The sequence below is a fragment of the Phyllobates terribilis genome, unplaced genomic scaffold, assembly GCF_046119375.1.
Source record: "Phyllobates terribilis strain yellow unplaced genomic scaffold, ASM4611937v1 Scaffold_13__5_contigs__length_258822181, whole genome shotgun sequence".
NCBI classification, from domain to species: Eukaryota; Metazoa; Chordata; class Amphibia; order Anura; family Dendrobatidae; genus Phyllobates; species Phyllobates terribilis.
In genome coordinates this window covers 69,777,422-69,794,335 of record NW_027362773.1, presented here as the reverse complement: position 1 = coordinate 69,794,335, position 16,914 = coordinate 69,777,422, and positions in this window count along the sequence as shown.

The following is a 16,914-nucleotide window of genomic DNA, read 5'->3' as shown; positions in this document are numbered from 1 at the left end:
ATCACAAACTACAGGAAAAAATGTTTCCATTAAACATGATTTGAATTGTCAATCAACACGTGATTTATTTATTAGAATGTACATGTGACCTTCAATATGTGGGCCGCACAATACAAACTATGCATGCACGCCTTAATAAACATAGATATAATATATGAATATGTTATCAACTACATAGTGTATCTAAACATTTTAGTATTGTCCATCAGAAGGATCCAAAGTTTATAAGGCTCACTATTATTGATCATGTACCTGATACTGTTCTGGATTGGTTGGCTAGTCTAATTAATAAGGAGAGTTTTTGGATTTTCAAATTGGGCACATTAGCCCCTGAAGGTTTGAATTTGACCCTTGACAATGTGGTCAGTTCTTAGGGAACCCCCCCCCCCCCTTTCTTCTCTCAGGCTTATGGGTGATCTCACCCTCTTATTTTATCTGAATATGTTGTAATTTTATATTGTATCTTGTCATCTTTCAAGTTTTTAACATTTTTTGGTAATAAGTATTGCTATATTCTACTGCTTATCTACTTTTCTCCTAATTCTGTGAATTCATGTGCTTGTTATCCATGGGCTGATATGAGAAGCGCCAGCACACTGGCACATGAAGGGTCTTTAGAATCCATAATTAACCAATTAGTCTGTCAACCAATCATTGTGAAACCTTCCCTATAAATGTTTTTTCCTTGTTCATATCCTTGTACCACCTGATGAAGATAGTTTGGCTATCGAAACGCGTTGTGGAGAGGGCTTATTAAATATTTTTTAGCCCCAAATTTTGTCCCCCAGTGATTAATTCAGCACTCCGTAGACCGCTTTGTTTCTTTTCTTACAAATCATGAGACATGACAGTCTCTCATAGTTGAAGTGTACCTACGATAAAAATTACAGACCTCTCCATTCTTTGTAGGTGGGAAAACTTGCAAAATTGGCAGTGTATCAAATACTTATTTTCCCCACTGTACATAGGATACTGGTAGTAAGGGATGGATCTGTCCCTGCAGAGTGTAAGGACTTGCTTAAAAACCAGGAGGTGTATGATTTTCATGTGTAGCTGTCAAGCTGAAGAGAGGGAACCAGTTTGTAGTGTTCAAGATGAAGCTTGAGGGATTAAAAAGTATTCATCTCCCTTCACTAATACCATAATACGTCCCAGGATTTGCATTGAATCTGGAAGCATTAAATGGCTGGGAGGGTCTCCACAGTTCAGTAAACTTCAAACACCATAAAGAGAAAGAAAAATATTGTAGAAATCATTTTGTTAGGACATGTCTGGAGAATTCTATCCAGCAAGTGTTCACGACTAAAGCTCTGAGGTACATGGGTATAAAGTAGTATTAGAAATAGGCCTATAGCCAACAATTGTGCAAAGAGGAAAAAAAATCTGTTGCATCTTGGAAACCATCAACAAGCTGCGCCTGACTAATTTTATTACTATCTGTAGAATATCAAGTGAATTAGATCTGAGAACAGGTCTCTGAAATGCCTCATCAGAACAGAGCACCATCCGGCTTATTCTCTATGGGACTGCAGGAAAAAGCAGAGCACTGCAGTCTGCTCCATTGCTCCAATACATTGTTGCTAAATAAATAATGAGGCTAGGGACCCATCAGAAGGAGGTCACCATGCTGTCGTCGATGGGCATACATGAATTGGCCAATTTATGCGCTAAGAGGCTGCGTGCCCACTATGCGTTTTTCAAGCATTTTTGCCACGGAATTTCCGCAGCAAAAACGCTTAAGAAATGCTTGGTAATACGTGCCCCATGGTCCCCAATGATAATCCGCATGTGCTCTGCACATGCTGCGGAAATTTCCGCAGCGGATTATCATTGCGGAAAAATACGCAGCATGTCCATTAATTTTGTGGACACGCAGCGTAATTGCCGCCATTGACTTGCATTGAATCGCATAATATCCGCATGAGCACATGTGCACATGCGAATATCATTCGGTTCAATGTGCGGATGGTACCTGGGTCTGGAGAAGAGGAGACTCTCCTCCAGACTCGGGTACCATAGAACCTGTTTAAAAAAGAATTTAAAATAAAAAATAAAGATTATACTCACCTTCCGATGGCCCCCGGTGTTTTCTCCGCTATGTCGGGTCTCTTGTACGGCTCGTGATGGTCTAAAAGGACCTGCCATTACGTCATTTAATCATGTGACAGGTCACGCGACTGCTGACGTCGGCGGTCGCGTGACCTGTCACATGACTAAATGACGTCACCGCAGGTCCTTTTAGACCACCGCGAGACGTACAACAGACCAGACACACCAGAGAAAACACCAGGGGCAATCAGAAGGTAAGTATAATGTTTATTTTTTACCATTTTTATTCTTTTTTTTTTAACTATTACTAGGTCACACTATATAATTCCATGCCGGTTGCATGGATTTATATAGTGTGACCAAGTTGTCAAGCACTTTTCCAAGTGATGCTAAAATCACTTGGAAAAGTGCTTGATAACCCGCATGCAGAAATGCGTGCAAAAACGCTTGACAAACGCTTCTACCTGGCAGGAAAAACACATGTAAAATCCACATGCGTTTTTCCTGCCAGGGAGATGCGGAAAAAATCTGCAGCATTTCTGCATCGTGGGCACTTAGCCAGAACCTTCATTTTTTGTAAGTACATTTTTTTTAGCAACAATGTATTTTAGATCTCATGTTTCCAGTGTTTGCCTATATCTTGGCCCTTACAGGGTGCTGCTGTATTCTCATTTAGCAGCTTATCAATCAACTACACCTCCATTTGCCTCATGTGGAGACAGAACATGGGGACCTAAATTGTGTAGCTTGAGTGATAGTGCTTATTGTAACTGTCATTATCTTCATGAACAGGAAGTGTTAAAACTGTTGTACCAAGTTTACCTATCCACAGATTTGGAGATATTTTTTCGATTACTGGGGGGCCAACCACTGGGAACTTCACTGATCCCGAGAAGAGGGTGTTGTAGGGTGCTGTCTGAAAGGAGCAAAGGTCGACCATGTGCGCCTCCACTCCATTTTTCCTAATGGAAGTGCTAAAAAGAAGGGTTCGCCGCATTCTTACCTTCAGAACTCCTATTGGACATGGATGAAGTGCAGGTGCTAATGCTCAACCTTAGCTCCATTCACACGGGTCTCTTCAGAGCCCCATTCTCAGGATAGGTGGGAGCCCCAGTGGTCAGACACCTAACAGTCAGGAAGTTATTCACTTTTCTACCTATAGGGGATATCTTTCAAGCTTAGTAAAACCCCTTTAATTTCCCCCATAGACTGGCTGTCATTTACTGCCCCCCAGGATCAACCACCACTTTCTTTGACCACTTCACCACTTGGCCACTTCATTTCCTCTCCGTTGACATCCACACTATCCTCATGGGCAGCTTCAACATCCCCATTGACACTTCAGCTGCCTCTAAGCTTCTATCCCTCACTTCCTCCTTCGGCCTTACTCAGTGGTCTTCCACACCCACCCACAAAGACGGCCACAGACTGGACCTCACCTTCACCCGCCTCTGTTCCCTATTCCTTATCTAACCTCTCTAACTCACCTCTCTGACCACAACCTACTTACATTCTCTACCCTCTCCTCTCCAGGGCAACAATCCCCACTCCACAACCCTCGCAGAAATCTTAAACACCTTGACCTACACTCACTCTCTGAATCCCTTCTCCCTCTTACAAACATTAGCTTCTTATATGATGCAGATGTTGCTGCCACTTTATACAACACCACAACAGCCGCAGCTCTCGATTCGGTCGCCCCCCTCACACATACCAAAGCTCGCACAAACAACAGACAACCCTGGCACACCAGCCTAACTAAAGAACTGAGACGGGCCTCCAGGGTTGCTGAGCATAGTTGGAAAAGGTCCTACTCCAATGAGCACTTCATCGCATTCAAACAGCCCCTCACTACCTTCAAGTCCACACTCGCTACAGCAAAACAAACATACTTCTCATCTCTCATATCCTCCCTGTCTCACAACCCCAAACAACTATTCAACACCTTCAATTCTCTCCTCCATCCCCCAGTGCCTTCTCCCTCTCATCTTATTTCAGCCGAAGACTTTGCCTCATTTTTCAAGCAGAAGATTGATACTATCAGACAAAGCTTTTGCCTAAAGCCCCCACAGCCCCTCCCACACCTACTCAACCCTCCTCCTCCAAAACCACCTTCTCCACCATTACGGAAGATCAACTTTCCTCTTTACTCTCCAAGTCACACCTCATCCCAAACCTTACCACTATCTTCATCCCAACCCTAACCCACCTCTTCAACCTGTCATTAACAACTGGCATCTTCCCCTCATGCTTCAAACATGCCTCAATCACACCCATCCTCAAAAAGCCCTCCCTTGACCCATCCTCTCTGACTAGCTATCACTTCTCCCCTATGCCTCAAAACTACTGGAACAACACGTCCATTCTGAACTGTCCTCCCACCTCTCCTCCTGCTCCCTCTTCAACCGCCTACAATCTGGTTTCCGACCGCACCATTCTACTGAAACTGCACTGACTAAAGTCACCAACGACCTACTAACCGCCAAATCCAAGCGACACTACTCTGTCCTCCTCCTCCTAGACCTGTCATCTGCCTTCGACACAGTGGACCATTCCCTCCTACTACAAACTTTCTCATCTCTCGGCATCACAGACTTGGCCCTACCCTGGATCTCCTTATACCTAACAGACAGGACATTCAGTGTCTCCCACTCACACACCACCTCATCATCTCGCCCCCTATCTGTCGGTGTCCCCCAAGGTTCAGTTCTAGGACCCCTACTCTTCTCCATCTACACCTTAGGCCTGGGACAGCTCATAGAGTCTCATGGCTTTCATTATCACCTCTATGCTGATGACACACAGATCTACCTCTCTGGACCCGATATCTCCTCCCTACTAACCTAAATACCACAATGTCTGTCCGCTATTTCATCCTTCTTCTCTGCTAGATTTCTAAAACTTAACATGGACAAAACAGAATTCATCATCTTTCCACCATCTCATTCAACCCCCCCAACTGACCTATCTATCAACGTCAATGGCAGCCCACTCTCCACAGTCCCTCAAGCTCACTGCCTTGGGGTAACCCTGGACTCTGAACTCTCCTTCAAACCACATATCCAAGCCCTTTCCCCTTCCTGCTGACTCCAACTCAAAAATATCTGCCTGATCCGCACATTCCTCAACCATGAATCTGCAAAAATACTAGTGCACGCCCTCATCATCTCCCGCCTTGACTACTGCAACCTCCCGCTCTGTGGCCTCCCTTCCAACACTCTCGCACCCCTCCATTCCATCCTAAACTCTGCTGCCCAACTAATCCACTTGTCCCCCCGCTATTCCCCGGCCTCTCCTCTCTGTCAATCTCTTCACTGGCTCCCCATTGCTCAGAGACTCCAGTTCAAAACCCTAACCATGGCATACAAAGCCATTCACAACCTGTCTCCTCCATATATCTCTGACCTAGTCTCCCATTACATACCCGGACGCAACCTCGATCCTCACAAGATCTCCTTCTCTACTCCCCTCTTATCTCCTCCTCCAACAATCGCATACAAGATTTCTGGCATGCTTCCCCCCTACTCTGCAACTCTCTACCCAAACACATCAGACTCTTGTCGACCGTGGAAACCTTCAAAAGGAGCCTGAAGACCCACCTCTTCTGACAAGCCTACAACCTGCATTAACCACCGCTCCACCATACCGCTGCATGACCAGCTCTACCCTCACCTACTGTATCCTCACCCATCCCTTGTAGATTGTGAGCCCTCGCGGGCAGGGTCCTCTCCTCTCCTGTACCAGTCACTGTCACATTGTGTTCAAGATTATTGTAATTGTTTTTGCTATGTGTACCCCTTTTACACATGTAAAGCGCCATTGAATAAATGGCGCTATAATAATAAATAGTAATAATACCAAACTTGTGCAGTTTAAAATATTTTTAATGTGAAAAAAAAAATGGAAATTTGTAAAAATAAATAAATATAACATATACACACACACTACACTGTGTGCAGAATTATTAGGCAAGTTGTATTTTAGAGGATTATTTTTATTATTGATCAACAACTATGTTTTCAATCAACCCAAAAGACTCATAAATATCCAAGCTTAATATTTTTGGAAGTTGGAGTGTTTTTTTTTTTTAGATTTGGCTATCTTAGGAGGATATCTGTTTGTGCAGGTAACTATTGCTGTGCAGAATTATTAGGCAACTTAATAAAAACCAAATATAATCCCATCTCACTTGTTTGTTTTCACCAGGTAAACCAATATCAGTGCACAAAATTTAGAAATAAAAATTTCTGACATGCAAAAACAAAAACCCAAAAAATTAGTGATGAATATAGCCACCTTTCTTTATGATGACACTCAGCAGCCTTCCATCCATAGATTCTGTCAGTTGCTTGATCTGTTTTCCATCAACATTGCGTGCAGCAGCCACCACAGCCTCCCAGACACTGTTCCCAGAGGTGTACTGTTTTCCCTCCCTGTAGATCTCACATTTTATGACGGACCACAGGTTCTCTATGGGGTTCAGATCAGGTGAACAAGGGGGCCATGTCATTATTTTTTCTTCTTTTAGACCTTTACTGGCCAGCCACGCTGTGGAGTAGTTGGATGCATGTGATGGAGCATTGTCCTGCATGAAAATCATGTTTTTCTTGAACGATACCGACTTCTTCCTGTACCACTGCTTGAAGAAGTTGTCTTCCAGAAACTGGCAGTAGGTCTGGGAGTTGAGCTTTACTCCATCCTCAACCCGAAAAGGCCCCACAAGTTCATCTTTGATGATACCAGCCCATACCAGTACCCCACCTCCACCTTGCTGGCGTCTGAGTCGGAGAGGAGCTCTCTGCCCTTTACTGATCCAGCCTTTGGCCCATCCATCTGGCCCATCAAGAGTCACTCTCATTTCATCAGTCTATAAAACCTTTGAAAAATCAGTCTTAAGATATTTCTTGGCCCATTCTTGACATTTTATCTTACGTTTCTTGTTCAAAGGTGGTCGTTTTTCAGCCTTCCTTACCATGGCCATGTCCATGAGTATCGCACACCTTGTGCTTTTTGATACTCCAGTAACGTTGCAGCTCTGAAATATGGCAAAACTGGTGGCGAATGGCATCTTGGCAGCTTCACGCTTGATTTTCCTCAATTCATGGACAGTTATTTTGCGCCTTTTTTGGCCAACACGCTTCTTGCGACCCTGTTGGCTATTTGCCATGAAACGCTTGATTGTTCGGTGATCAAGCTTCAAAAGTTTGGAAATTTCAAGACTGCTGCATCCTTCTGCAAGACATCTCACAATTTTGGACTTTTCAGAGCCCGTCAAATCTCTCTTCTGACCCATTTTGCCAAAGGAAAGGAAGTTGCCTAATAATTAAGCGCACCTTATATAGGGTGTTGATGTCATTAGTCAGCACCCCTCCTCATTACAGAGATGCACATCACCAGATTTACTTAATTGGTAGTTGGCTCTCAAGCCTATGCAGCTTGGAGTAGGACAACATGTATAAAAAAGTATCATGTGATCAAAATACTCATTTGCCTAATAATTCTGCACACAGTGTATATAAATATTCAATATTCAATTGTGTCAACTTTTCTCATGACCGTAACGTTTTTATTTTTCAGTCGATGGAGCTTTGTGATGGCTTATTTTATGAGGGGCAAGACTACGTTTATTTTCAAACCATTTTGGCATATATATGACATTTTGATCACTCTTTACTGTATTATTTTGCAGCTTTTTGACAACCAAAATATTTTTTTCCATTTATTATGTTTACCTTTCAGATTAATTAAAGCACCACTCCAGAATTTTTTTTCTTTCAGCGCTGTAGTGGTGCTAATGTAAGTTCCCTGCCCCTAGCATTATACTTACCAGCCACTGTTTTCAGCTCTTGCAGGCGCCACCCCTGTCCACTAGATTGGGACCACGACTTCTGATAGACTGGAATCAGAGGTAACGGCCACAAGCTCTCAGTGCAAGCCTATGAGAACCTTGTTCTGCCTCTCATAGACTTACAATGAGTTGTGACCTCCAGATCGACCTGCAAACACTGGAGCAATTGGGCAGGTCACAAATTGCTGGAGACCGACAGAAGCAGCACCAGGAACAGATGAAAACAGCAGCTGGTGTGTATAACACTAGGGACAGGGCACTTCGGTTAATAGCACCAATATTAATAGTACAACTCCAGTACTGCACTAAAAAAGAAATGTTTGAGTGGTGCTTTCAGTTTATATATTAATAGATCGGACTTTTATGGACACTGTGTTATCATATGTGTATCTAAAAAGAAATGTAATATCTATATTTTTAATGGGGGATAATTTTAATCTTTTTAATGTTTTTAAAAAATTTCTTTTAACTTTGTACTGTATTTATTAGCCCCCTTGGGGGATCCGAACCTGCGTTTGTCTGATCGCTTGTGCTATATACTGTAATACCTCAGAACTGTTGTATAGAGCAAAAGTCTTCTTTGAAGCCCAAGAAAAAACCTGGAAGGGACAAAAAGCACAATAGGGTATCATCTGGGTAAAAAGTTTTAGAAATGAATGTGCACTGGCGTGCTCACTTGATCGGATTGTGTGCACGCACTCACTGAAAGAGATTTAGGCTGCTGACGCCCACGGGGAAGAAATCAAGAGGCACTGGAAACAAATGGATTAAACTGTGCTGCCTTCGAAGGATGAAGAGGCAGGAATCAATTTCTGCAGTTTATTGGTCAACACGTTTCAAAGTTTCAAACTTCTTCATCAGGACAAAACCACGGTAATTATGAGGCAGATGGAGACACTTTGGACTCAGTTTGGCATCTGTTCTGGTGGTGTCCATCTTTTTTAAGCATGCACAGAACTATGGTTCTCTACACTTATGTGCTAAAAAGACGCTTCAGATGATGGGACACCATCTGAACAGAAACCAAAGTCCAAAGTGACTCCCTCTTCCTCATAAGTGAGTGGTTCCGTTGGAGGTTTTGTCTAAATTGCTGTTTTTGGGATCTACACGGAAACCCCAACGTAAGCACTAAGCGGAGAGCACAGGATAAATGTGAATCTAGCCTTGTTCTGATTTTTGGGAGGCAGAATGAACAAAGACATAAGTACAAGAATAGTTTGTAATTTTATATTTGCATGATTCACCGTGCGGTTTTAGTGATAAGACCACTTTATTCTTCGGCTCAGTGCGATTACAGTGATACCAGATTTATATATTTTGCTACCATCACACAGTGAAAATACTTATTAATAAAAAAATAGTATTTTTGTTATCATTCAAAGAGCTGAAATTTTATTTTTTGGCAATCAGAGCTATGTGAGTGCTTATTTTTTTGTGCAACGAGTTTAAGTTTTTTTTGCTACATTGTATGTCTGAAAAATCTGAACAAAAAGCAATCAAAAGAACATATGATTGCATCACAGGGAGGCAATGGACTGAGAGGGATTCTCCCTCCACCCCTTAAATGCCATGTACGCCATTGCTGTGGCATTTAAAGGGTCACACAGCTGACTCTAGCTGTTATTTCAAGAGTTCATCTGTCAGTTAAAGGGAACGTCACCACATTTTCCCCATAAAAAGTAGGGCCAGCACCTATAAGCCCTCTTTTACAGCATTGTAGTATGCTGTATATATGTCCCCAATCTCTTCTGCAAGGCACAAAAAGACTAAATTACTTTCCGGAAAGTAGGCATTAGACCTACCAGTAATAGGGTTTCCAGGAGTCCCTCATGACAGCACCATCAGGAGGTCTTTCTTCATATCCTTGACTAGATGGTGGCCCGATTCTAACGCATCGGGTATTCTAGCATATGTCTCCCGACCCTCCTTTATAATGCCCCATGCAGGAAGTCACATCCCCCGTATATAATACCCCATGCAGGATGTCACATCCCCCGCATATAATGCCCCATGCAGGAAGTCACATCCCCCGTATATAATACCCCATGCAGGAAGTCACATCCCCCGTATATAATGCCCCATGCAGGATGTCACCTCTCCCCCATATAATGCCCCATGTAGGATGTGACCTCTCCCCCCATATAATGCCCCATGCAGGATGTCACCTCTCCCCCATATAATGCCCCATGTAGGATGTCACCTCTCCCCCCCATATAATGCCCCATGTAGGATGTCACCTCTCCCCCCCATATAATGCCCCATGCAGGATGTCACCTCTCCTCCCATATAATGCCCCATGCAGGATGTGACCTCTCCCCCCATATAATGCCCCATGAAGGATGTGACCTCTCCCCCCCATATAATGCCCCATGTAGGATGTGACCTCTCCCCCCATATAATGCCCCATGCAGGATGTCACCTCTCCCCCATATAATGCCCCATGTAGGATATCACCTGTCCCCCCCAAATAATGCCCCATGTAGGATGTCACCTCTCCCCCCCATATAATGCCCCATGCAGGAAGTCATATACCCTGTATATCCATCCCCCCATAGTGCCCCATGCAGGTCCCCTATGGCCCCATACAAAAAAAAAACAAAATCCAATACTCACCTCCCTTCTCAGCTGCTTCTCTGGACTCCAGCGTAGCCGGCATGTTGACGCTGTGCGCTGTGACTGGTCAGGAGAGAGTGCGGTGTAAAGACGTCACCGCGCCCTCTGACCTGAGACGTCACAGAGCATCAGCGGAAGACACAGGAGCTGCTGCGGAGGCACGGGGAGGGGTAAGTATGACGCCGGTGCTGGGGTCCTGATCGAGCAGGGGGAGGGACGGGAGGAGAGGGGAGGGACGGGAGGAGAGGGGTGGGACGGGAGGAGAGGAGAGAGAAGGGGAGGGATAAGTATGACGCCGGGTGCCGGGGTCCTGATCGAGCGGGGGGAGGGACGGGAGGAGAGGGGAGGGGAGAGGAGAGGAGAGGAGGGGAGAGGAGGGGAGGGGTAAATATGATGCCGGGTGCCGGGGTCCTGATCAAGCGGGGGGAGGGACGGGAGGAGAGGGGAGGGGAGGGGAGGGGTGTCACACTTGTCCTCGGGAGATAAGCGGCTGTAGCCGCTGATCTCCCGACGATAGCCGCATGTAGGTCAGCGGCGCCTGCGGTCAGGGGACTTATGCTGCGAGTAGCCGGCTGCATCTCCCGGCTGCATCGCCGCTGACCTCCGTGCCGCACATGACCCGCTAACGGCCGCCATGTTTTTCAGAAATGCCGCATCGCTGATTGGCCGCGGCCGGACCAATCAGCGATCCGGGATTTCCAGGACAGACAGACAGACAGAAAGAAAGACAGACAGACAGACAGATGGGATAAGACAATTATATAGTAGATAGGGACAGGAAACACACAAGAGGTTAAAAGGCCCCTCCCTCCACCCCAACTCCAGTGATTTTTCAAGTACCACACCAGGATGGATGCAACTCTATTTTATTTGCCTTTCAACAATCTATGTTAATTTCACATAGCCGTTTAGGAATATTTAGGGAGCGAATATAATGGGTGCTGTCATGAGGGACTCCTGGAAACCCTATTACCGGTAGGTCTAATGACTACTTTCCAGGACGTCCCTCCTGACAGCACCATCAGGAGAATACCAGAGTATACATTTTAGGGTGGGACCACAGCCTGCGGGACCTTCCTTCCGAAGGCCATCTTTTGGCCTGATAGAATGTCCAATTTATAATGTTTACAGAAGGTGTTCAGATTTGTCCAAGTTGCCGCTTTGCAGATTTGGTCTACAGATGCCCCTGCTCTTTCTGCCCATGATGCGGACATAGCCCTGGTAGAATGGGCTCTAATATTTTCTGGAGGGGACTTCCCCTCAGCTAAATAGGCTAGACTAATTACTGATCTGACCCATCTTGCTAATGTAGATTTTGTTGCTTTTTTCCCCCCAAACTGTATAAATAGGTTGGAATCTATACGCCAGTTTTTCGGAACCTCTAAGTATTGTAGAACTACTCTCCTGACATCAAGTGAGTGGAAGGCTAGTTTCTGATCATTCTTATAGTCCTGACAAAAAGAGAGTAGGACCACCTTCTGATTCATATGGAAAGGGATAACTACTTTTGGTAAAAAAGCTGGGTCTAACCTGAGGATAATACAATCGTCTAGGCATTTCAGGTATAGGTCTCTGATTGAGAATGCTTGAATCTCCCCTATCTTTCTCACTGTGGTTATTGCGATTAGGAACACTGTCTTAAGTGAGAGGAATTTTATGTTCGATTCTATGAAAGGCTCGAAGGGCTTGTTGCATATTCTTTTTAGGACTATGTTTAAGTCTTATGGTGGGATGTGGGATTTAATTGTTGGTCTTAACCTTGTTGTAGCCTTAATGAATCTTTCTACCCATGGATGGTGAGCTAGCGGATAATCCATGAAAGCGCTCAATGCAGCAATCTGTACTGTTAATGTGCTGGGTCTTAGACCTTTTTCAAACTCTGTCTGCAAGAATTCTAGTATTTTAGGGAAGTCTGGAACGAAACTCTCAGATGCTGGTTGATACTGCGAACAGAATCTCTTCCAGATTTTTGTATAGATGGCCGATGTTACAGGTTTCCTACTATTTTGCATGGTTGAGATTACTGTGTCTGATAGGCCCCTAGATCTCCAGATCTGCCTTTCAGGGTACATGCCGAAAGCTGGAGAAACTTCACATCGGGATGGAATATCGGGCCCTGAAACAGCAAGTCCTGACTCTCCGGAAGGATTATTGGATCCTCCAGGGACATTTTCTTCAGTAAGGGGAACCAACTTCTCTTGGGCCAGAAAGGTGGGAATATTATCACCCTGGCTCGGTCTTCCTGAATCTTCTTTAGTACCCACGGTATCAAGGGTAAAGGAGGGAATGCATATGCTAGATTCATGTTCCATCTTTGAGATAAAGCATCTATCCCTTCTGGTCTGTCTTCTGGATTGAGGGAGAAGAATTTTTCTGCCTTTGCGTTTTTCTGTGTGGCGAAGAGATCCCATTGGGGAATGCCCCATCGATGTGTTACCGATGAAACACCTCCCATTTCAACTCCCATTCTGACTGTAGAACAGTTTCTCGACTGAGGAAGTCTGCTACTGTATTGTGGGAACCTTTTAGATGCACTGCAGATATTGAAAGGACCGATCTTTCTGCCCACTGGAAGATTTTCCCCACCAAGGATTGTAGAAGGTGGTGACGTGAACCTCCCTGACGTTTGAGGAAAGCCACTGATGTCATGTTGTCCGTTAATACTCTGACATGTTGACCTTTTAGATGTTTTTGACTCCTTTTCAATGCCTCCCAGACGGCCTGAAGCTCTCTCACATTTGATGATCTGGGACGATCCTGCGTCCACCAGGTACCTTGTAGGTATTGACTGTTTACCTGAGCCCCCCAGCCTCTGCTGCTCGCATCGGTACTGAGAGTCACGAATGGGGTTAATTTCCACATGACTCCTTCCTGTAGGTTGGCCTTGGAGGTCCACCAAGTCAATGATCTTTTGGTTACCTTCGATAAGGAAACCCTTTTGTCTATATCGACCATTTTCCGATTCCAGGTTGATAGAATTTGTTGCTGCAATTGCCTCGAATGGAATTGGCTCCACCTGACTCCCGGTATGGAAGCTGTCATGAGACCGAGGATTTTCATACATTCTCGAATGGTAACTTTCGTCCTCCTCCTGAATTTCTTGATCTTGACCCTGAGCTCTGTCTATTTCTTTTCCGGCAGAAAAGACATTTGTTGTTCTGAGTCTTGAAGGATTCCCCCAAAAAATCTTTCTTCTTTCTGGAACAAGATGTGATTTTTCCCAGTTTATAATCCATCCTAAATTTCTTAGGGTCAGGATGGTTGAGTCGTCTAGATATTGAATGATTAATATTCCTTGTTCCCTGAGGAACGCCATAACTTTGGCCATCAGTTTTGTAAAGATACGTGGAGCTGAAGATAGGCCAAACGGAAGACAAGTGAACTGGTAATGTAGAATGGTGTCTCCTTCTTTTAGTGCAAACCGTAGAAATTTTTGACTGTGACTGTGAATTGGGACATGATAATAGGCCTCTTTTAGATCTATTGTACACATCACCATGTTGTGTCCGATTAAGGGAATTGTCGACCTGAGTGATTCCATTTTGAATTTTTTGTAAAAGACTGATTTGTTTAGAGACTTCAGATTTATTATGGTGCGATAATCGCCTCCAGGTTTCTTTATTGAAAAAAGACCCGAGTAAAAGCCCAGGAACTGTTCTGCTTCTGGTACTGGTATCACTGCTCCTGAGTTTATCAGTTTTCTCACGTCTGTTAGCAGTATTTTGGAGACCTGGGCGGATTGGGTTGTTGTCAGGTGAAACCTTCCCTGCGGGATCTGTCCGAATTCTATCTTGTAGCCCAGTGCGATAGATTGGAGAATCCATGGGCTGTTGGTAATCTTCATCCATGCTCCGTGAAAAAGTTGAAGTCTTCCTCCTACTTTTCTGGCGTCATCTTCTATGTGTGTTAGCACTTGTAGTGGGAAGGGGATTCCTCGAGATACCTCCCTTCAGGTAGCTCCATCTACCTGACTTCCCTTTTCCGGAATATTCTGGCTTTTGCTTGTAACAAGGTTTCCGAAAGGAGGACACCTTCTTAGGTTTCTCCTCCGGAAATCCCTTTTTTTCATCTGAGGTTTTCTCTAGTATTTCATCCAATACTGGACCAAACACCCGGAGGCCTGAAAAGGGAATGGCACACAATTTACTTTTAGAATGACTGACCAGGTTTTAGCCATATTGTTCGCCCTGCTTCTTCGGGGAGGGGGAGGTGTAAGTGAAACAACGACGCATTTGACACTTTATAGGCACATGGACGCATTTGCACTTTATTTTATTTCTTAAGTCAAACTGTTCACACAAAAATCTATTTCTCAAGATATGTAAATCACTGGCATACCAGGAAAAAGTTGAGTCGTAGTCCCTCCTTTCATATCTTTGAACTTTTTCTGATTTTAAATGTTTTTACCATGATCTCAATAAAATTGAGTTTTTATTAATTTACTAGCCCATCCGTTTTTTACTTTAAGGGTAAGCATGCACCGCAGTAAATATGTTATATTTGTATTAAGCTAGGAAGTGTTACCCATTGGATTGGTGTAAATTATTATTAGAACATTTTTTGTGGTAATTCTATGGAACTTAGAAGCTACCTTGGGAAGATAGGCCGGTTTCAGAACTACCCTATGTTCTAGGATTTGTGTAAACATAAGATTAACAGACAAAGCTTGAATGTCACTAACTAGGGTGCCATCTTTGGATTGGAAATGGGTCTAGATCCAAACTTCGCCTTGATGAACCCAGAAATCCACCAGTTATTGGCCAGATCATAGTTTTATCAAGCACCTGTACCATAAGGCCACATGCACACGTTGAATATTTGGTGAGTTTTTTACCTCAGTATTTCTAAGCCAAAACCAGAAGTGGAACAGTCAGAGGAAAAGTACAGGGTGGGCCATTTATATGGATACACCTAAATTAAATGGGAATGGTTGGTGATATTAACATCCTGTTTGTGGCACATTAGTATATGGGAGGGGGAAAACTTTCCAGATGGATGGTGACCATGGCGGCCATTTTGAAGTCGGCCATTTTGGATTCAACTTTATTTTTTTCAATGGGAAGAGGGTCATGTGACACATCAAACTTATTGAGAATTTTATAAGAAAAACAATGCGCAGCACTTTGAACACATTTTATAAGTGGTCATAAACTTGTAAAAAAACTCATGAAAGAATAAAGTTGCGTTAAAACCAAGCACACCATTGTTTTTCTTATGAAATTCTCAATAAGTTTGACGTGTCACATGACCCTCTTCCCATTGAAAAAAATAAAGTTGGATCCAAAATCCATCCCATTTGAGGCATGCACTGCTGGCTGCAATTCCCCTGGGATCGAGTGAACAGAATTTTATCACCTTCCTGTTCTGTCTGTAATAAGATCTATGTTTGGAAGCTCCCATAGGTCTAATCTGCTTGAACACTCTCCGATTCAGAGTCTTCTATGATTCTATGATTCTATGATTCTACTCCCCCCCGTTTCAGTTGGATGTGGCTCAAAAAGTCTCCTTGCAATTCTCTTCCCCCTTTATGTGAGGCGCTACTAAATATTAGATGTGAGACTTCACCATTGAAAGATCTGATCAGACAGTGCTATTAGGGATCTGGACCTAGTTCCCCCTGATGGTTTATGTAAGCTACAGTTACCCTGTTGTCTGACAAGACCTTTACATGGCGACCTTGTATAGATGAAAGGAGCTTTCTTAGAGACTGCCTTACTGCCAAGAGCTTCTTCAGGTTGGAGGAACAATAACTGTCTTCCCTCATCCATCATCCCTGAGGACTTGAATCTGTAGCAATGACCCATGATATCTGATTCATCCAAAGGAATGCCTCTGTATAGATTTTTTTTGTCTCCAACCATTAGAGGAGAGATTGATCACTGCAGAGTACGTTTTCCAACCAGTTTCAAAGAATACTTGTTTGCCAGAATCTCCCCTTGCAACACACGGGTGTGTATCTACAGTATGACCATGCTACTACTGGAATGCAGGAGGTTAGAGTTTCAAACAGCAATATTGCCTTCCTTAGGGTATGTGCACATGATCAGTATTGGCAACGCTTTGAACGTAGTATACTTTATGCTGCGTCCAAAGCGCCGCACACAGGTGAATCCACATGTGTTCATTGAACCATTCACCACATCCTATGCATTGCACTGATATAAATTCTCTTGCGGAGACTAGCGTCTCCGCAAGAGAAATTGACATGCTACGATCTGGAAAGACGCGCCGCATGTCTGTGGGTGATCCGCAGGTGCATAGTGGGCATGGGATTTCTTGAAATCCCTCCACTATGCTGTAACATCTGGCAAGTGCGCTGCATCCAATCCACAGCAATTACTGATCGTGTGCACGTTTCTTCCCAATTATCTCCTTTGGAGGCTGTGGATTCATCGATCCTGCTG